Source organism: Phoca vitulina, unplaced genomic scaffold (genome assembly GCF_004348235.1).
Source record: "Phoca vitulina isolate PV1807 unplaced genomic scaffold, GSC_HSeal_1.0 scaffold46, whole genome shotgun sequence".
NCBI lineage: Eukaryota > Metazoa > Chordata > Mammalia > Carnivora > Phocidae > Phoca > Phoca vitulina.
In genome coordinates, this window is record NW_022589749.1 from 2,456,141 (window position 1) to 2,477,515 (window position 21,375).

The 21,375-nt window shown below is 44.5% G+C and overlaps 1 protein-coding gene across 1 annotated transcript in view; it reads right to left on the reverse strand.

Moving 5' to 3' along the window:
• RFC5 (replication factor C subunit 5) overlaps nucleotides 1-21,093 on the reverse strand; it is a 41,919-nt gene extending 20,826 nt beyond the window's left edge. Inside the window, exon 1 of the mRNA XM_032431321.1 lies at nucleotides 21,016-21,093. The gene's annotated coding sequence lies outside the window, so the exon portion shown is untranslated. The remainder of the gene's footprint in view (nucleotides 1-21,015) is intronic.
• Between the last annotated feature and the right edge of the window lie 282 nt (nucleotides 21,094-21,375).

Here is a 21,375-nt window from a genome sequence, read left to right on the forward strand (position 1 = left end):
ATTTATCAACACCTGTAATGTGCCACCAACTATGCGATGCCTGGAATGGGGGCGTGGGGGGGGGCGTTCAGCAGGTGAAGAAGACAGACCTTCCAGTGGGGCAGAGAGAATTGCAGGCAAAACAGAACTTGAAGTTAATTTCTAGCATGATGCATGTACCCAGGATGAAGGAAAGAAAAGAAAGATGCAGGCTGAGAGGGGCCTAAGAAAACCCTAAGGAAGTGATGCTTCAGCAGAGACTCGAAGAGTGATTAGAATGTACCCTGATGGAGGAAGTAGAGAAAGCTGTCCAGGCAGAGAAGAGACGATGTTGGAAGGCCTGGATTCAAAGCAGGTTGGTGCATTTGAGAACCTGCAAGAAGACCACTAAGGCAGAATAAAGAAAGCCAGTGGGGGCCTGGGTTGTATGTGGAGGGCCACCATGGGAGGCTGAATAGCTGTAGGGGCCAGATTCTGAAAATCCTTGTCTGCTAGGCCAACTGGTGCAGATTTGGATTTATCCTGCAGGCGATGGGGAAATTTTGGAGAGACGAGACCATCAAATTTAGGCTTTGGAAAGACCATTCTAGGGACGAGGCACCAGATGGTTTAGTAAAAGGTAGACCTGTCAGTCCTCAAGGTGGTTGTAACCACAACAAAAGGAAGTTCTTATCCTGCAAGTTTTGGGGGAAAACACTTGAAACTATTTTTGATGAGTGTCAATAGGGGAATGAAACATTTAAGAGGAAGCAAGCTTGGAAATGTATCCTACCGTGCATTCCTAAGTGGAGAGACAAGCTTAAGAATAATATATAGAACACACTTCCATTTTTAAAAAATGGAAACAAAACCTAAAATCACCCCTACATACGTGTGTGTGCACAGTAAATATATATATTAATATGAAAAAAAGCCCCAAAGGACTTCCAGCCTCCTCTTCTTGTTCTTCAGATTCCTATTGTAGATAATTGTCCAAAACAATAACAATGATGCTTCCTGTTTTCAAATTCATCGCTGATTGTCTAAAGGAATGGAAAGGAGGGAAATTAAAAATTGCTCCAAGGTCAAAATCATGACTCCCTCACTGGAAAGTGAGCTCCCTGGAAATGAGCCACATGTTTTATTCATCTTTGAATTTCTCCAGTGCCTGGCACATAAATGCCCAATAAAAGTTTATTGGATGTGAGAATAAGAATATGGGAATTTGGGAATATCCTAATGGTTGTATGGAAACTGGCAAGAGATTACATTTTGGGGAGTTCAATCCAACAAATATTTATCGAGCCTTTGTCGTGTGCCACCCTGAGCTGGCATGTAGGGTGAAAGGAGGTGGTTGTGTTTAGCAGCTTAAAGACCAAACCTTAGCAACAAGCAAAGGAGGGTTAGAAAGACATGGTCAAGGGTACCAGCTTTGGAGTCAGGCAGACCAGGGTTTAAATCAAGATTCTTCCATTTACCAGTGGTTTGACCAAAGGCAAATAGCTTAACCTCTTTGGGCCTCCACTTCCTCATTTGCAAAATAAAGATTATAATAATAGTGCCTACCTCAGAACTGTTGAGGGAAATAAGTGAGATATTCATGTTGAGCACTTAGCACAGTACTTGAGGCAGAGGAAGCTCTGGATTCACATGAAGTATTATTGTAGACAAATGTAGGGATCAAAATAGTGTATCTGGTTGGTGCTACTCTTAGCAGCTACTCTAGAATATCTCTTTGGTAACTTTGATAGGCAGAATATTGGTCCCCAAAGTTGTCCATATCCTAATCCCTGGAACCTGTGAATATGGTACCTCACATAGCAAAAGGACTTTGCAGATGGGATTAAGTTAAGGATCTTGAGATGCAGAGATTATCCTAGATTATCCTGGTGGGCCTGCGTCATCACAAGAGTCTTTATAAGTGAAAGAGGGAGGCAGGGGAATCAGTGAAAGGTGTGACAGTGGAAGCAGCGGTTGGAGTAATGTGTTGCTGGCTGGGGGTCACGAGCCAAGAATTGTGAATAGTCTTTAGAAGAGGGGAAAGGCAAAGTAGTGGATTCTCCCCTAGAGCCAACACCTGGGCTTTAGCCCAACGAGATGATTTTGGACTCCTGACCTCCACAACTGTAAAATAATTGTAAGATAATAAATTTGTGTTGTTTTGAGCCACAATGTTTATGCTAATTTGTTGCAGCAGCCATAGGAGACAAAGACAGTAATGATGGACAAAGAGATGGACTGCCCAGACGGTATTCAAGGAAAAACTTGCTGTCCTGTGGCTGGGAGTACAGTCAGGAGATGGGCTCTGTTGTCAGCTCCTTGGGCTTCAAGCCTCAGCTGTGGAGAGCTGCTCATCCAAGGTCCCATCCTTTCTGGGGCAGTTCCTACTGGGTGACTGAGGGAGGCAGGAGTGGGATGGGGCTACAGGAACCTGTTATTTCGGCCCAACTCCAACAACTCCGACAGGCAATCATTGCTGCAGAGCTTCCCGTGGTTTTGGCGGAGGCTTTGTTGGGTGCACATCCTAGTTGGGCTTTAGCCTCTGCCCGATTCTGCTTTGTTTAGGAAAAAAACCAGTTCTCCCTCCTGTGTTTCTCCTTTACTCTCACAGGACTACCACACTCACAACACTTCTAACACCAGATATGTGGGGTTTTCCCTGCACCAAGCAATTCTGCAACATCAGCTGGGTGTCCTACAATTCAACTCAATCCTGACACTATCTATCTGCAGATAGCATCAGATCCCACAAGATTACAGATCCCACAAGACTGTCCCCTCAACTCCCACTTCAGATGCCTGTTGCAAGTCCAGCTCATCACCTGTACTTCCGACTGATTAGTTATAAATCAGAGTTCCCACAATCCCCTCCTCGGGTTCAATTAATTTGCCAGAGCATCTCACACAACTCAGGAAAACACTTACATTCACCAGCTTCTGAAAGAACACGATAAAGGATACAAATGAACAGCCAGAAGAGATACATAGGGTAAGGTCTGAGAGTGTCCTGAGTGCAGTAGCTTCTGTCCTCGAGGAATTGGGGTATGCCACTCTCTCAGTAAGCGGATGTGTTCTCCAGCCTGGAAGCTCTCCAAACCTTAGAGTATTGGGATTTTATGGAAGCTTCCTCATGCAGCGTGATCAATTATTAACTCCATTTCCAGCCCCTCTGCCCTCTCTAGAGAATAGGGGGTGGGGCTGAAAATTCCAAGCTTCTAATCCTGGCTTGGTCTTTCTAGTGGCCAGCTCCCATTCAGGAGTCCATCCAGGAGGCCAGACAGAGTCACCTCTTTAGATCAAAAAATGCTCCAAGAGCTCTTATCACTTAGGAAATCACAAGGGTCAGGAGCCCCATGTCAGGAGTTGGGGGAGAGACTAGCATGTATATTTTCTATTATCTCACTTGCTTCCTCCTGCTTTTTTTTTTTTTTTAAGATTTTATTTATTTATTTGACAGAGACAGACACAGAGAGAGAGGGAACACAAGCAGGGGGAGTGGGAGAGGGAGAAGCAGGCATCCTGCGGAGCAGGGAGCCTAATGTGAGGCTCGATCCCAGGACCCTGGGCTCATGACCTGAGCCGAAGGCAGACGCTTAATGACTGAGTCACCCAGGCACCCCTTCCTCCTGCTTCTTTTCACAGATGTTGAGTGCTAACTCTTGTACTTCAAACTCTGTTTCAGTATTCTTCTTCCAGAAAAATCCACCTGTGGCAGAAACCCATCTGAGAGTAAAGGACAGTGCCTTTGAGACTGTAGACCACTATTTAACTGTCTGGGTTTTTAAAAACTTTTAAATTTCTTTAAAAATAGAGAATACTAGGGGTACCTGGGTGGCTCAGTTGGTTAAGCATCTGACTCTCAGTTTTGGTTCAGGTTGTGATCTCATGGGTTGTGGGATCCGGCCCGTGTCAGGCTCTGCACTCAGCAGGGAGTCTGCTTGAAGATTCTCTCCCTGCTTGAAGATTCGCTCCCTCTCACCCACCCCCTCGCACCCTCTCTCTTTCAAATAAATAAATCTTAAAAATAAATAGATAAATAAATACATAAAAAATAGAGAATACTAGTATTTTATCCGTAATCCTTTCACTAATGCATTTCTCTACTCTTCTGTCCCTTTCTTAAAAATAAAATAAAATAGGGGCGCCTGGGTGGCTCAGTCATTAAACGTCTGCCTTCAGCTCAGGTCATGATCCCAGGGTCCTGGGATCGAGCCCCGCATCGGGCTCCCTGCTCCACGGAGAGCCTGCTTCTCCCTCTCCCACTCACCCTGCTTGTGTTCCTGCTCTCACTGTGTCTCTCTCTGTCAAATAAATAAACAAAATCTTTTAAAAAAATAAAATAAATAAAATAAAATAGAAATAAAAGCGAAAATCTGATTTAGACCTGGGGATCACATATCCTGCTTATTTTCTAATTTTTTAAAGCTTTGTTTATAATTTTTTTAAAGCTTTGTTTATAAATAGGAAAACCAAGTCTAATTGCATTTGTAATTGTATATGTGCAGGAAGCAATTTGCCTTGTTTAGGTGTTAGCCAAGTTAAGCTGAGGAGTAGACCTCACAGGTGAGTATAAAGGTGGTCTTCTCTCCTCAGACAAAGAGAAAAGAGGGTACAAAATTCATCCTTTGGAGGGCTCACCTCTGTCATATGCATGGATATTTTATGATATGATTCAAACATTTGAGTTTTATTTAATAAACCATTGTGGAATTTCCAATTAAAACCAGCATATTGGGAGACACCTTTATTTTCTCTTCCTCCCAAAATCTGGCTAAAAGACAATAAAGGGATGAGAATGTACTAACTCACAAGGACAAGAGAATGGCAAGAGAGACAATAGTGAATAAGAGATTTCAACAAATAGGGGCACCTGGGTGGCTCAGTCGTTAAGCATCTGCCTTCGGCTCAGGTTATGATCCCAGGGTCCTGAGATCGAGTCCCACATCGGGCTCCCTGTGTGGCAGGAAGCCTGCTTCTCCCTCTCCCATTCCCCCTGCTTGTGTTCCCTCTCTCGCTCGCTCTCTCTGTCAAATAAATAAATAAAATCTAAAAAAAAAAAAAAAAAGAGATTTCAACAAATATTGTTGAAAGGTTGTTGGAGGGATTTCCAGTTAAACATGAAAGAATAAATACTCTACATTTGTCTTTGCCTCTTCCAAAAACCTCACTAAAACAACATTAAGGAGGGGCACCTGGCTGGCTCAGTCCATAGAGCATGTAGCTTTTGATCTTGGAGTCATGAGTTCAAGCCCCACACTGGGCATAGAATCTGACAAAAAAATGTTGAAGCTCTTGGTTGGCTCCATCAGTAGAGCATGCAACTCTTGATTTTGGGGTTGTAAGTTCAAGTCCCACCTTGGGTGTAGGGATTACTTAAAAATATCTTTAAAAAATAAAACAACATTAAGGAATAATAAAATGTATGTATTGGATATAAATGTGCTACACCTGAGGGGAGAGCAGTCACCAGCTTTCCAATCTAGAATTCTATACCCACCTAAACTATCACTGGAGAGTAACATTAGAACAAAGATATTTTCAGGCATGCAAGGACTTAAAAAAACTAGCTCCCATGGACCCTCTTTCTTTTTTTTTTTTTTTAAGATTTTATTTATTTATTTGACAGAGAGAGACAAAGCGAGAGGGAGAACACAAGCAGGGGAGTGGGAGAGGGAAAAGCAGGCTTCCCGCTGAGCAGGGAGCCCGATGAGGGGCTCAATCCCAGGACCCTGGGATCACGACCTGAGCCGAAGGCAGACGCTTAATGACTGAGCCACCCAGGCGCCCCCCATTTACCCTCTTTCAATAAGCTTTTGGAAATATACTCCAACAAAATGAGAGTAAAATAAGAAAGAGCAAGACAAGACTCCAAGGAACAGAGATTCAAAATGGGCAATAGGCAAAGGAAATTCAGAGGACAATGGCAAAGAGATGATTCAAAATGACAGCTGTGCAGTAGGCCCTAGAGAACAACTTGTCCTGATTGGGGCAAGACAACAGACTGTGGGAGGAGATCCCCAGGAAAAACATGAAACTGATTCTTTGAATGTAGAAAATATTGTTGATAGACCTATAGCAGAGATGTTGGAGCCTGTGGAAAATTACTTAGAAACAATACTTAGAAAACCAGAGAAATAAAAAACCAAGTCAATTATTAACTCTAGGAAAAAGCAAAGGGTTTAACAAGAAAGGAAGCATGGTCATAGTGCATCTACTTGGTTTGGTAGAAAACAAAATTTACATGACCATAATATAAACATTCCACTCCCAAATTGCTGTGTAATGATGTTGGAGAGATAAGAGGAGGTTAAGTAAGGAGTGGTGTTGGTGTGGGAGAAATGAGCCAATAGACATTCTAAAATTGATAAATCAAGAAATTGTAGCATAAGTTTCTTATTTAGAAGGGTGGTGATAAGTACCAGGGGAAAAAGTATAAGGTTTCAGGGTGTTTTCCTCTGGGGAATAGGACACGAAAGCTGAGATGGGGAAGGATAGGATAAAGGGGTCTTTTAAATTATGTGCTTTTCAACTATATTGTTTAGAATAAATCATTAAATACTTAGAAGATGGTAATCTCTACTATATTTGACTATAATAATAAGTAAATGATATTTTGAAATTAAAACAATTAAAAAATTAAAATTTGCTTTGGTGCACTTTTAAGAATAGTTAGAATCTTCTCATGAAATTGAAGACTTGACAAAGTATTCTCAGCATAGTGGTCAAGCACATAGACTTTGGAGTCTGACAATCTGCTTTTTAGCTTTAACTTTGCCATGTGCTGTGTGATCTTGGATAAATCACTTAACTTCTTGAACCTCGATTTTTCTTGTCTATACCAAGGGGATATCAATAATACCTATGTCATAGGAATGATTTCAGAATTAAGCGAGATAAAAATAACAACAACAACAACTACGGAACTGTGCACTTTGTACGTATTATCTTACTGAATCTTCATAGTCTGTCAATTTTATGAAGAGCAGACTTACCACAATGCCTAATTGTTTAATTATTAATTATTTAACATACTTTAGCAGTTTTCTGTTAGTTAGTATTTTGATGGGACTGAAGATGAATAGGAGAAACAATGAAAAAAAAAGACAAATTCAGTAACATTCTGCTTATTTTGAGACCAGATTGGTGATATCTTCTGTCCCTCTATTACACATTGTCTTGAACATGAAATAAGAAGAAAAAAGTTTCCAGGGCATCGAAGTTCAAAAGGGACACTTTCTGGCTTAGCTCTGCATTCTTTTTTTAAGAATTGTGGTAGGGGCACCTGGCTGGTTCGGTTGGTGGAGCATGCGACACCTGATTTTGGGGTCATGAGTTTGAGCCATTGGGCATGGAGATTACTTTAAAAATAAATACATAAAATAAAATAAAATTGTCGTAAAATATACTTAATATAAGATTTTACCATTTTAACCATGTTTAGTTCAGTGGCATTAAGCACATTCACATTGTTGTGCAGCCATCACCACCATCCGTCTCCAGAACTTTTCATCTTCCCAAACTGACACTCTGTCCCCATTAAACACTAACTCCTTATTGCCCCCTCCCCCAGACCTGGGCAACTACAATTCTACTTTCTGCCTCTATGAATTTGACTATGCTGGGTATCTCATGTAAGTGGTATTTGTCCTTTCATGTCTGACTAAGTTAAATAAACTTAGTGTAATGTTTTCAAGGGTCATCCATGTTGTAACATCTCTTGGTACTTCATTCTTTTTCATGACTGAATCATACTCCATGCATGTTATCTACCACATTTTGTTATTCATCCGTCAATGGACACTTGGGTTGTTTCCCCTCTCAGCGATTATTAATAATGTTGCTATGAACATGCAGAGATCTGTTTGAGTCCTTCCTTTCAATTCTTTTAGGTGTATAACCCAGAGGAATTGCTGGATCATACGGTAATCCTATGTTTAATTTTTTGAGGAGCCGCCATATTGTTTTCTACAGTGATGCACAAGGATTCTAACTTCTCCACATCCTCACCAATACTTGGGGTTTTGCACATACAATCCTGTGCCCATGAGGAAGAGATTCTGTTGCATAGATTTTCTAAAAAAAGTATTTTATTTGTTTATTTGAGAGAGACAGAGATAGTGAGAGAGGGCATGAGTGGAAAGGCAGGGGAGAAGCAGACTCCCCACTGAGCAGGGAGCCCGATGTGGGGCTCAATCCCAGGACTCCGGGATTATGACCTGAGCTGAAGGTAGCTGCTTAACTGACTGAGCCACCCAGGTGCCTCTGTATTTTTCTGATTACTATTAGAGTATCTTTTTGCACTTTTATTGGCTACCCATGTAATTTTGCTGTGTTTTAATCAAGTCTCTATTGGTGGACTTTTGACTTGGTTATCTGACCACTGCATATGTGGAATGACCAAACAAGAAGGTGAATATGGGAAGGTGTTAGAAATGCATCCAATGACAATAAAATGACTGCAGAGACATTCAAAATGATAGCCTTGAGTCATCAAGTTTCACTGTATTTAGGAGATAAAATAGCATTCTACAAAGAGTTCTATCAAAAATGGTTAAAAATATGAAGCCTTGGTAATTTTTAAAAGCTACCATTTATTGAACATCAACTGTGCGTCATCCTCTGTGTTAAGGCTTTTCAAACATCATTTGATTTCATCTTGGCTTGAACAAGTATCATGTCATTTTATGTTGTAGAAAGGAAGGTTTCTGCAGACTTGCCCAAGGTCACAAACCACAGCGAGTGGGTAGTTGGATCTGAATCCAAATCTGTGACACCCTCACCCTTTGAGACGGACATCTGAGGGAGGTCCTGGAGACTCATGGACCGCATGTACCATGCTTACTGGTGTCTTGAGTAGCCTGGGCCATTTTTTTTTTGTTTTTATTCTTATTCTTGCAAATCCAGAGTCAATAGACTTCAGGCGAAGGCTTTATTGCGGTTCTGCACCAAGTGCGCCATGACTCACTAGGAAATGACTTTAGGTGGTGCTTAGACACAACGTTCAATGGCATTGCATGACCCGGCGAGGAAGTTACTCTCCTTTGAGTTCCTCTTAATCATGGCATCAAGGAGAAAGTCTCCACATGGTGCTACCAAGTCTGGAACACCTCTCTGGCGCTTGCTGATTTTTTTCCTATTTAACAAATGCTGCGGCAGATTCAGAGCTTCAGTGGGTAACGGTAGAATTTAATAACATTATTTTTAAAAATGATTATTTACTCTTACAGTTATCATCTAGTTATGGCAAGATGTCTGTTTTTCATTTGCACTAATGAAATAAATTTCCCTTTTAAAATGAATTTGTTTTTGTAAAAGTAGAGAGTCACGTAACAGAAAATTGTAGGCATATGCTGTTACCAATTGTCAAATAACTGGGCAAATTTGTAAATAAAGGTAACACTTGAATGACGTTTGAGAGACACTGCTTTCCTGGATTCATAAGACCAGGCTCTAGGCTCCACGGGTATCATTCTTTGTTAATTCTAATCATACTTTCCTGACTTGAGAGTACATTATATCACATGAGATGCTTGTTAAGAATTCAGATGCCCAGGCCTTGAACCCCAAAGAGCCTCAGTAGGTCTGAGGGGGGCCTGGGCTTTGCAATTTTGATTAAGCAACCCAAGTGGTTCTGATGTGAACTGGTCAGCACGTGGCACTTGCAGAAATTCTGAACAGGATCTTCCCATCGATTTAAAAAAAAAGATTTATTTGTTTATTTTAGGGGGGCAGAGGGAGAGAGAGAGAGTCCTGAAGCAGACTCCCTGCTGAGCACAGAGCCCCATGTGGGGCTTGATCCCAGGACCCTGAGATCATGACCTGAGTGGAAACCAAGAGTCCCCCGCTTAACCCACTGAGCCACACAGGTACCCTGCACTATAAATTTTTCGGAAATAGATGGGGAAGAATGCTGTGCATGCCTGTAAGTTTGGCAGGACGCAGCAATCTTCCGCCTTTGTGTGACTACAGTGGGTTAGGTTTCCGGGGCAGGGGGAGTCACATCTAATTTTCAGGCGGTGTTCTAGGCATTTCACACACGTTGAGTCATTTCATCCTCAGCACAATCCGAGGAGGCAGATACTATTATTACCTTCATTTTACAGGTGGGGAAACCCGGACACAGAGAGGTGCAATCACTTGCCTAAGGTCACAGGGCCAGGACGTGGCAGAGCTGGGATTTGAACGGGGCCATCAGATCATATTCGGAGCCAACATTCTTCCCCACAGAAGTCAGCTCCCTCCCCTGGACCCGCGTCTATGTGTGATGATGAAGGTCCATCACCCCCTCCAATCCTGCAGATTCCTGTTATCCTATCAGGAGATCAGACTCTTTGCTAGTAATCAGAAATGAATTGATCATTGAATTAAATGAATATGGACTCGGTCAACATCCCTGGTCTGAGGACTACTAACCTTCCAGCTCAGTCGAAACCATGGACTAGGCCTGTCTTTCAAAACTAAAAGCCAACATTTCTACTTCCTATGATGAAAATAAAAAGCGTTCTCAATTTACCAGGTAGACTAAACTGGTACTGATTTATCTGATTCTGTGCACAGAAGCCCAAGACGGGAAAACCTGTGATCTGTCCCACTCAACATTTCTCATTTTTTCCCCATTACTTCAAAGAAAAGGAAGGTCGAGAAATCACAGAGGAGACTTCTCAAGGACCATCAGTTCCAGTGTTCAGACTCAAATACAAAAAGAGGCTCAATAAACTCAGGGCCTGTACCTTTCAGAAGGCAATCAAATTGTGGAGGATTTGAGGCTCGCCCAGGACAACGTGGGCAATTTTGGTCATTTACCACATGCATTTCTTTTTTCTTTTTCTTTTCCTCCCCCCACAACCCCAGTCACAGATGGGTGCTGGAAGCCGAGCCAACACTGTGCCACGAGATGCAGACAGCTGTGGTGTGGTGTGCAGAGGAGGTGCATGAGAAATGGCCCATGGTGTAAGCTGGAAGAGCAGGCGTGTGGGCTTCCTCTCTGACCTGGGCAGAGTGGACTGCAGGAACGGTGCGATTGAGGGTAGGTAGCATGCCTTGAATATGGCCAGACTAGGGAAAAGGTTTTGTTTCTCCTGTCAGTAGCTGTTTTTTGTCCCATGGGGGAGAGCTTGGTGGAGGAGCTCACAAGCAGGAGCCCATGGAAAATGCATGGCCGGGATGTCAGCAATTGCGTCACGGTTGCACTCTGGAAAGGGGTGATCACTTTGAACAATGCACACGTGTTCACATGACAAACCATTAAGACTCCAGCCTGGGTAAACAGCATGTGTTCTTTATCAGATTGCTTCCTTAGTCTATAGCACAGTCTATATAGGCTAGAGCCCTTCACGCCAATTAAACAAAGCAGGGTTAACTGTCAGGTTTTTATGAGGTGCTTTCGATGCTGTTTTCGATAATGAAGCCACAGAGTCTCCTACCAAAAAAAAATAGATTATTTAATTCCTATGTTTTTCTGTCTCTGTCAAGATAACTGCTGAGCAGCTGAAGATAGCATACGTTTGTAGGGGTAGCTATCGAGAACAACACAAGATATCTACTTTAAAGTAAAAACTGTAAAGATTCTCAACGTGTGTGTCATTTTCTCTGTGACATCTGAGGCCAGAAGAGGGGCAATTCTCTACAAGGAAGATGTAAAGCAGTAGTTGTCAACTTGGGCTCCACATCAGAATTACCCCGGGGAGCTTTTAAAAATCCCAATACCTGGGTCACACCCCAGACCAAATAAATCAGAATCTCTGGGGGGATAGGACCTAGGCACCAACATTTAAAAAAAAAAAAGTTTCCCAGGTGATTCCCATGCGCAGCTAAGGTTCCACATCATTGCTAGAAGGGGAAATTTCCTTACCCTTCTGAAAGTCGTGTAACACTTTTGGGGAAATGAAATCCACTGACATCTCATTTCTGGAGGAATGAAAATGGAAATCACCATATCGATGGCCTGATGTCCATATTTTAGTATCTGCCTCTCTTCTAATTGTTCTGTGCAAGTATTGAAAATCCTGCACTTTAGTGCCCACGGGGACAAAGCAGGTAGAGCAGATGAGGATCCCGTGGGAAGGCTGGGGGAACGGAGACTGGAGGGGAGCCGAGAGTCTCGGCCCCAAAGTTGAGTAGACTTTCCACACTCCTCTTGAGGCTTCCAGGGGCAGATGCAGCTCAAGTGGGGCCAGGATTTTGGATTTTTCCAAATAAATTGCTCATCAGAATTTTTGTATGTAAAGTATCCCATTTTAGAAATGTTAGCCACAAATTAAAGAATTTTTTAAAAACCTCCCTGCAGCCAAATGAAGCTCATCTGCAGGCCAACTTTGGCCTTGCGGGCTGCCTTTTAGATCACCTGATTTATACACCTTTTGGGAAGCAGGGATTCTTCTTTTTTTTTTTTTTTCATTATTGTGGTAAAATACACTTGCCATAAAATTTACCGTTTTAACCATTTTAAAGTGTTCAGTTCAGTGGCATTAAGTACATTCATGGTGTTGTGCACCCATTACCTCTATCTAGTCCTAGAACCCTTTCATGACCCCAAACAGAAAACCCATACCTATTAATCCCCTCCCCCAGCCCCCTTGCAACCACCAATCTGCTTTCGGTCTCCACGGATTTGCCTAGTCTGGATGTTTCTTATCGATGGAATCATACAGGCTGTGGCCTTTTGTGTCTGGCTTCTTTCCTTTGCATAATGTTTTCAAGTTCATCCCCGTTGTAGCACGCCTCAGTGCTTCCTTCCTATTTACGGCTGAATACAATTCCATTGTATGGATATGCCACACTTTGTTTATCCGCTCATTAGGTGATGGGTAGTTGGGTGGTTTCCACCTTTTGGCTATTATGAATAGTGCTGCTGTGAACATTTGTGGGCATGTTTTGTTTCAACAGAGGGATCATCCTTACATAACAGATGCCCCCATAGCACTAATCCCAATTCTGAGCATACTCATATGTGCTCATGAGTCGGGGACTTAACTATAGGGGGACCAAATTGTCCCACTTTGCTTTGGATTGTCCTGGTTTTAGCATGGAAGGCCCCGCATCCAGTAAACCAATAGAGGGAAGTCTGGCAGTGGTCTCATCCACCAGCAAAAGCCTTCTCAAGGCAATGCCAATGGTTTTAGTATTTTGATGGTGACTTCAAAAATCATCGTGACAAGTCTGTTTCTTGCGGTTGTCTCTAATCGCAGTGACTTCAGGACGCTGTGCTTTGGCACAAGCCGGTTCCTCGATGTCGCCCAGAGGATTCCTATCCCTTCTGTAGTCTCAGCTTCAGACTCATGTCCTCAACAGAGCCTTCCCAGAGCCCCTTCCCTTGCACAGGGGTAAAGGACTCCTTTCCTTTATTCCCAGAGCATAGTATAATTACAGGATGCATTTGCCTGGGTCTCCCCATTAGACCACAACTCCCTCAGGGATGGTGGAATATTGCTGAGATTTTGGTCTGCCCAACATCCATCCCCTCTTCTCACAATAGCTTTCCCCTTTTCCTTGGGGGGTTGCCCGGCTGTCCCCTAATCTCAGACAACACAGTTTGGGTGGAGTTGATACCAGTTCCCGGCAACTCAGACCTGGCCCATCTGCACATTCCATCCCCTTGGTCGACACAACTGGCTCAGGAAGAGGTGACCTGAACCAGGTTGTTAGGGCATAATCAATCCTGCAACTTATGCAGGAGCTAGCTGGAACTAAGTCAGAGCTAAGGAGGAAGGAACTCTACTTCTGATAGGGTTGCTAAGCTCTCGGCACTGTCTTTGCCACAACCTGGGGAAAAGCCACCTCAAAGTGAAGCCACCACGGAAGAAAGCAGAACTGAGGGACAGGGAGAGAAAGGGATGATGCCAGGCTGTAGTGAGTTTCCTCCTGTTAACTTCCTGGTTCTATGAATCACGTTTTTGCTTAAACTGGCTCATTTTGGGTTTCCATCTCGTCCAACTAAAAGAAAACTGAAGAATGCACTGTCTTTTATTAATATTTAAATCCCATACTGTCGTATCATCCTGGCCCATTATAGGCACTCAAGAAATGTGTGTGTCAATGCAGACTTTCCTAGGTATCCCGTCGCGATGTTTTTTCAGTAATGAAATGATACCGATGCAAGAAGAGTCAGGAGGGGAGGATGTGGAGAAGTTGGAGCCCTCCCACATTGCTGGTGGGAATGGTAAATGGTGCAAACAGCTATAGAAAATACTTTGGCAGTTTCTCAAAAAGTTAAACCAAATTATCATATGATCCATCATCCCTGCTCCTGGGTATACAGGCATATCTCATTTTATCGCACTTCTCTTTATTGAGCTTCGCAGATACTGTGTTTTTTCTAAATTGAAGGTTTGTGGCAACCCTGCATTGAGCAAGTCTATGGGCACCATTTTTCCGACAACATTTGCTCACTTTGTGTTTCTGCGTCACATTTGGGTAATTCTTGCAATATTTCAAACTTTTTCATTATTATTATATTTGTTATGGTGATCTGTGATCAGTGATTACACCTCGCTGAAAACTCAGATGCGGCTAGCATTTTTTAGCAATAAAAGTATTTTTTAAAAGATTTATTTATTTGTTTGAGAGAGAGAGAGAGCACGTGCGCGTGTGCACAAGTGGGGGAGGGACAGAGGGAGAGAATCTTTAAGTAGACACTCTACTGAGCATGGATCCCGATGTGGGGCTCAATCACATGACCCAGGAAATCATGACGTGAGCCGAAACCAAGTCAGATGCTTGACTGACTTGAGCCACTCAGGCATCCCAGGAATAAAATATTTTTTAATGAAGATATGTACATTAGTTTTTTTTAGACGTAATGCTATCACACACTTAATCCACTGCAGTCCCATGTAAATGTAACTTTTATATGCACTGGGAAACCAAAAAATTCACTTGACCTGCTTTATTGCAATATTTGTAATATCTATTGTAGATGTCTGGAACCAAATCCATCTCTAAGGGATGCTTGTATGCCCAAAAGAATGCATGACAGGTGTTGAAACAACTTGTACACAAATGTTCATAGCAGCACTATTCACAATAACCAGAAGGTGGAAAAACCCAAATATGCACCAGCAGATGAACAGGTAATCAATGCAGTCTATCCATACAATGGAATATTACTCAGCCATGAAAAGGAACGAAGCACCAATCCATGCTACAACATGGATGAACCTCAAACACATTACGCTAAGTGAAAGAAGCCAGACACAGAAGGGCTGATATTGTAAGATTCCGCTTATATGGAATATCCAGAAAAGGTAAGTCCATAGAGACAAAAAGTCGATTAGTGGTCGCAAGAGGCCGGCAGAAGGCGGGAACGTGGAATGACGGCTAAATGTGTATGGGACTTTCCTCTGGGTGACAGAAACATTCTGGAACTATAGAGTGCTGATGGTTGCACAACGCTGAGTGTAATAAATGTCACCAGTGGTAAATTTTATGTTATATATATTTGGCTGCAATAAAAACAAAACAAAAGAATCTGGAACTTCATCAGGGCTGCTGCAGATGGATGCCATGCGGGTTGTTTCCTTCGTCAGGTGCCCAGACTGGGGAGGGGGGCATGGCCTCAATTTGCCCCACAAGCCTTGACCCCTGGTACCGAGCAGAGCAGATGCTTTCTTCTGATTCACCATTTAGGCTAATGCAGAGCTTCACAGACAAGATGGCAAAAGATGTAAGCAAGTTTGGTCGATGACCTCACTTTACTGTGATTTTCAACGATACTCCTTCACTGTGCTCTAAGTAGTCGGCCAGTGCCACAGTATACATCCTCTCCCATCTTGAGGGTGCTATCTCTGAAAAATTCACAGTGCATTGTTGAGTGCTTAATTTGTAAAGCTAGTATAAATCACTGGACTAAATTGTCCATTATCGCGAGCTCAAGTTATCTTGCCATCAAGAGAGTGATCTGGTTGCTTTGGTTGCACTGGAAAATTAAGAGACAAAGAGGCAAAAGGCCAAAAGGAGAACATTAGAAAAAGTCCGTTTTCTGATGTTGGAAAGACTTCACAAGGTTAAAGATAGGAGCATTCTGCCTGTACTCATCAAAGGTATTTTTTTAAAAAGCCATTTATGTTTTGGGGATCAACGAGTTAGAACAGAGCAATAATAGTCCTCTCGAAGCTATGGAAGATTTGGTTTTATCCTGGGGACTGGCATTCTGAGATTGTTACCCCTGCAAAGAATCAGGAGGAAAAAGGAAAAAAAAAAAAAAAAAAAGAAAGAAAGAAATGCCCTGGGAAAGCAGTATGTTGAGCCATTCAAGGAAAAGTCGGTGTTACTTTTGTTCAGTTCCAGGGGCATCGGCCACCTTGCTACTTCCTAATGTGCCACTTTCCAATTTGGGTCCCTATTCACAATGCAACTTAGAAAATATTGGGGACAGCTTATCGCTAATATAATGAGATGTGGAATGAGACTTTTCCTGTTGACCCAGAACTTTAGCTAAAGCTTCAAAGCTGAGGGCAATGGGTAACAATACTTCCTCCTGTCAAGAGGTGGCCAGACTGGTCCCTTGACCATCAATAACCATCAGCCTCCAGCCTATATAAAACAAGGTCAGATTTTATCCAGAGGACATTTCTCTGACAGGTCTTTGTAGGGGGTTTTCTTCTCCCCTCTGACCTCCAAGCCAAGAGAGGAGAGCTCAAAGCAGAATCACTCATGAGACTGGGGGGCACGAGGGGGGGGGTGGCGGGTACCTCACTGCCAGCCGAAGGTTGTCTGGGGCTGCCCATGACAGCAGGACAAGAAGCGAGGGCAGAGGGCAAAGGTGCATCCTATTTCCCAGGGGCCAGAATATGTACGTGGGTCTGAGTCATCCTGAAAAGACTCACCCAAGAGGACTCACCCAGGACCTCAGAAAAAGAATGTGGGGTACTTCCCGGGGTATGAATGGAAACTAGGTGTGCACGAAGTCACCCAGCACATGCACTGAGTCCCCACAAGGCCCCCACAGGGTTCTCCAAAGATCCCCCAGTACACATGGAAAAGAACCAGCATGTGAGTTCTTGCCAGGCCATGGCAGGGGGTGGGGGGCATCTGACACCCGAGAGAACCATATCCGTTCTCAGCAAAGGGTCCCTTTTCCTCTTGCTGCCCTGCTCCTATACTCCGGCAAGGCGAGCTGGGAAGGGGCAGGAGAGGACACACCTGCCTCATCTCCACTGCAGATTCCCCAGTCACTTGTGGGTCAGACTGGAGGGGCTCGGGGAAGAGGTATTAAACCACATAGGAGAATAGAGTTTTGATTGGACTGGACTGGACTTCTAATATGAGACTCTTCTCATAGTTGAAACTCAGAGCTATGGGGTCTGATGTGATATTTCCAAGCTCAGCTCATTTCATAGCCCAGTAGGAATAATTTATTCCCACTATTGATAAAGGCTCTGTGAGACATGCAGCATCCAAAGTGCCATGCAGTTTCCAGAATGAAGACCCAGCAACCGCAGCGCAACGCCCAGCTGTCAGCTCCAGTTCTCCAAGCTTGAAATTGGTGAGATTTCTATTGATCTGTGGTGCAAACCACCTTAAGCTATTCTAGGGGCAACCAATGCAAACGCCAACAGGGGCCTGGCAGGAAATATAATGAATGAAGGGGGTTAGGTGGGGCCCATGGTGAACTGGAGAGCCTGCGTCCCATCCGAAAGGGACAGCTGTCTCTCAAATCTAGCCAACTATTGCCCAATGAGGCCAAGTCTTCCGATTTTCCCAGAAATGCCAGAAATCTCCATTTTTGGTAGTGTCTCCTGATTTCGGCATTGTTGGTAAGAATATTAGTCAGGGTTCTTTGTTGCAAACGACACAATGTACTCCAGGTGGTTCAAGTACTAGTGCTTTAACAGGGGGGTACTATGGACTGAATTCACGTTTTTGAGCCTTAACCCCCCAATGGACCTTTACAATGTTTAGGAGGTAATTAGGGTTGGGTGAAGCCAAAAGGTGAGGCCCTAATTCAAAAGGGCGATGACCTTGTAAGAAGAGGAAGCCACGTGAGCCATGCCTGCTCTGTGTGGACACAGCAAGAAGACGTCCTCTGACATCCAGGAAGAGGCTTTCACTGGGACCCAAACATGCTGGCACCACAATCTCCAGCCTCCAGAACCATGAGAAAAATAAATTTCTGTCGTTGAAGCCACCCACCAGTGGTGTTCTGTTATGTCAGCCAAGGCAGACTACAGGTGGTTAGAAGCCTATAGAATCTCCAGGAGGACAAGAGTGCTAGGCTCGGACTGTCCAGCTGGGAATGATGCCCAAGCCACACCATCGGACTGCCCCTGTGAATGCCATGCCATGCCTCTCAGCACAGACTCCACGGTTACACAGGGGCAGGACACCTGGCTCACTTCCAAGTATAAATCTCATGTGATGTGTGTAATGGTAGAGCCCAGATCACATGAAACTTGGTTGCAAGGAAGGTTCTGGAAGAGTGCTTTGGTTTCTCTTATGGAGACATGGGACTCATAAGGTGGGCATTTTTCAAACATAGGAAAGATATTCAAAGGGGGCTGTAGGGATGCAAAGTATAACAAATGTTCATGATAGCAATTAATTGAAAAGACATGGTGGTGGTTGGGGGCGGGGGGCAAACAGAATGCCTCTGTGGGCTGCTTATAGCCCTGCCAGCTGATGACTTCTGAACTATGGGCTACTTTCATTTTTTAAACTTCTACTTCATCTGAGAACAACTAGAAAAGCCAAATCAAATCATCATCATCATCATCACCTACTTAAAGGCATTCAGAGAGCTGCTGAAGCAACCAGAACTAGAGGGGCCAAGATTCTGGAACGATGTTGAGGTGAGCTGACAAACCGCAGCCACTTTTTCCCTGGGGCATTTGCAAATTTGGGCACTTGGAATCTAGACTTTTCCCAGGCAAGGATGCTGCTGCTGAGGGCACAGAGAAACCAGAATTTTGGCGGTGTCTTAGGGCTGGAGAGACAAAATTAGGGACTATCCTAGAGAGAAGGGAGGGGTAGAAAAGCGGTTTTCCCCTTAAGATATTTGGCAGATTCTGAAACAGTGCAGGCCAAGAGGCTAGAAGCCAAACAGAAAGCCCCTGAAAAAGAGAAGAGTGTCCAGCATTCTTCCCATGTTATGGCTAAAAAGATTAGAGCACAGGACCAGGGGAAGGGGCCTCAGTGAACACCCAAGGTTCTCAGTTGGAATCTCTGAAAGGCAAAGCCTCAGAGGTGGGAGCCAGAGTTAGATCAGTCTCTTATCAAAACTGCAACCCAGCCTCCACCCAGCTCAGCCCCTGACTGGATTAAGATACTCAGCCCCCATGCCATCTGCTTGCAGAGAAAGGGTGAGCCCTCTCCAGAGTTAGAGATCACCTGGAGACTTTATATATATTTTTCATACACAGATGTGGTATGGTATGCAACAAAAATTACAAGGCCTGCCAAGAGACAGGACCAAATCCCTGAAAACAAATAGAAAAACAGGCAATAGAAACAGACTGTTCAGGTGACCACAGTACTGGACTAAAACCAGGGCTTTGAAATAACCATGATTAATATTTGTTCAAGAGACACAAAACAGAAGAAGGAGAAAAGAGATGAAAAGCAAATTAAAAAAAAAAAAAAAGATTTTATTTATTTGACAGCGAGAGAGCACAAACCAAGAGCTTCATAGTCCAAAAGACTGAGGACATAGAGAACTCACTTGAGCTCATTGACAGAGGGATTTTGAAAATGCTAATTCAGCTCTGTATGAACTGTAAAACCTCATGGCCCACAGTCTAAAAAAAAAAAAAAAAGTTTGTCATCATTGGCTGTCATTCTCTTTACTTCTCAAGTGGCTTCCTTTAAGGGACACATATTGTACCATGTGTTCTGAGTCACTCTGCTCCATAAACCAGTTGCCTGGCGTGGAGCTCTGTTTACCTGGAGAAAGAGGAGCCTTTTGCTAATTATCCTAAATACATCCTTTGAGCAATGTGTGTTGGGAGTAGCAGTAGTTAAGATGATCAGGAAGGTGAAGCCTCTCTGGGATGACATTTGAGTTGACACCAAGTGACAAGGAACCAACCAGGAGAGAATTCGAGGGAGATGTGGTCTGGGCAGAGGGGATATAGAGAGCAGAGAACTCTGACGCAAGAACGTTTGGTGATTTGGTCAGGGGTGGGCAGACTTTTCTGGAAAGGGCCAGATAGCACATATTTTAGGCTTTACAAGTCATACAGTGCCTGTTGCAACTACTCACTTCTGCTGTTACAACACAGCAGTAAACGCGGACACAGAACAAATGGGTGGCAGTGGTCCAACAAAACTTTGTTTACGGACACTGAAATTAGAATTTCTTATAATTTTCACACGTCACAAAATCTTTTGATTTTTTTCCAACCTTTTGAAAATATAAAAACCATTCTTAGCTCTGGGGCCACAGTTTGCTGGGATAAGGTCGTTTAGGTAGGCTGGGATCAGATTGTGCAGGACACGTAGGGCATGGTAACAATCAGATTAAGGCAAAGCCCCTTTCCCCCTCCAAATGGAAAAGCCACCCCTCAGGGTAACTGAAGTCCAGGGTACCAATTCAGGGAGTGGGCAGTGTTCTACAGTTCATAGAAGATGACCAGTTTTGTTTTACTCTGTTCCAGTAACAAGAAAGGACAAACGAACACACGCACACGCACGCACTCTGGGAGGCAGCTTCCTACAGCTCATGGAAGACGATCAGGTTTGTTTTCTTTTTCCCCAGTAACAAGAAAGAACAAACGAACGAAAAGACAGGCAGACAGACGCACACACCAGGGCTCATGGAAGATGATCAGGTTTGTTTCGTTTTACACGCACACCCCCCGAGCCAGAAAGCCAGAGAGGACGTGCCCAGGTTCACGCTGACGTTTCTCCAGCACGCACCAAGGGTTTGAAAGTTGGGTGCACACCTGCTCCCAGCCCGAGTGCACCTGCTGAGCAGGACTCCGGCCTCGTCTCGCGAGAGCGTGCCGTAGTTAGTAGTGGCCCCCACCCCCGCGCCCAGCTCCCGCGCCCCGGCGCACCCCCCGCCGGCTCCCCCGCCGCGCGCGCCTCCCCCGCGCCCCCGCCCCCCGGCTCGCACGCACGCACGCCCGGTAGTAACTGCACTCCGCCACGCGAGCTCCGCATCCTCGCGAATCCCGCGCCCCGGGCCGCGCCGGCAGCCGGCCCCTCCGCGGGCAGGTGCGCGAGCCTGCGCGCGCCGCGGCCGCCTCCTCCGGCGGGTCCCTGGCGCGCCGGGCCGGGGCGGCTGCGCGCACGGCGCCGCTCCACCAACCCGCTCCCCGCAGGTCCCTCGCTCGCTCTCCATCCCTCGCCGCGCTCGCTCGCTCCCCCCCGCCCTTTGATTGACAGGCAAGATGTCGGTGCGGAGCGAGGCAGGAGCGAATGCAGCAGCCGTCAGCCCCGGAGCCCGGCGGCGGCAGCAGCAGCGCGAGGAGGAGACAGCAG